The sequence below is a fragment of the Pundamilia nyererei genome, unplaced genomic scaffold (assembly GCF_000239375.1).
Source record: "Pundamilia nyererei isolate P.nyererei 1_Seehausen unplaced genomic scaffold, PunNye1.0 scaffold00076, whole genome shotgun sequence".
NCBI classification, from domain to species: Eukaryota; Metazoa; Chordata; class Actinopteri; order Cichliformes; family Cichlidae; genus Pundamilia; species Pundamilia nyererei.
The window spans coordinates 2912722-2913987 of NW_005187477.1; the positions used below are offsets into that span (position 1 = coordinate 2912722).

Below are 1266 nucleotides of genomic sequence, written 5' to 3' on the forward strand. Positions count from 1 at the left end.
TGGAGAGAAACTAGTGAGGGAGACCATCAGGACCAAGCTGGGTTTCTGGGTCCAGAGGTTTGGAGAAACTTCTTCCCTTTCTTTCATCACAGCTGTCCTGTGCCAGATGTTCTGTTGACCCGCTGAGAGAGGCATCATTTAAGAAACACCAGGAAGACTGAAGCTCATCGCACTGATCAAGCAGGACTCATGATCTTCACCAGCAGCTCCCTCACAGGGAAATCTTCAGCACTCCTCTGTAGGCCTGCCCCAGGAGATGGATAAACCCAGCATTTCATCAACACTGTGATGGAGACCCTTGGTTTGTGTAATGTTATAAATACTCAGATACTCCCCAGAGGCTTCGGACTTTTACATAAAGATATTATATTCAGTGCTGTAGAAAGTTATATATTTAAAAATATATGATCCTCTCTGGTTACTCTGGTATGAATAACTCTGAATCACTTTATGGTAAATAACACACCATCTGCAAAAAACTGAAAGAATTCCAGATGACAAGTTTGTAGTTCAATATACAAGTGACGACCTTTGACCTTCATCAGGTTTTATTTAATTGTGTCAGAGAAAATCTCATGTGCTCTTCATGCAGCTGAGTGCATCAACACGTTTAACTTACCGAAAAAGTGCAGCGGGGCCTCGGGTCCTTCTGTCGGGTAGTCCAGTTTACTGAAGAACAGCTCGGGCTGTCAGGTTAAAACACTCAGTCGTGTTTTCATAGCGTAAACGCTGGCCCTCCTCTCAGAGCCTACGCTATGCGTACGATATGTAAGTTTCTCCGTGACTGCAGCTGTCAGTCAAAGCTGCTATGATGACGTTTCACCCCAATTTAACATCACCGCGGTAGGAATTAGAATCAGACTTATGGGAGAGGAGACCCCTTGAACATAAATCAGCGTGATGAGAACTATTGATAACAAAAGAAAGAATCTTATCTGAGGAGAATAAATTAATTTTAGTCTGACCCCAGTCCCATCCACTAACACGGAGGAGGCGGGGTTTATGACCTATGCCCTATGCTGCAGCCAGACACCAGGCGGCGAAAGAGACGTTTTGGCTTCATTTTTGGGGAGCCTTCGCGTCGTCCATGTTTTCTACAGTCATTGGTCTGAACTGTGGTAGAATTCTTCATCTTCATATTGTTTATTGGGGGTTGGTAAACAGCAAAATGGTGGATTACCGCCACAAACTGGTTTGGAGTGTGGACTGAAATGACAAAAAAACAAAACAAGAAAGACAAAAAACCCAACAAAAAACATTCAAATC

General features: G+C 43.5%; 1 protein-coding gene across 1 annotated transcript in view; it reads right to left on the reverse strand.

Annotated features, from left to right (window-relative positions):
* LOC102214994 (olfactory receptor 52K1-like) overlaps positions 1-1266 on the reverse strand; it is a 22197-nt gene that overhangs the window by 3983 nt on the left and 16948 nt on the right. The window lies entirely within an intron of this gene.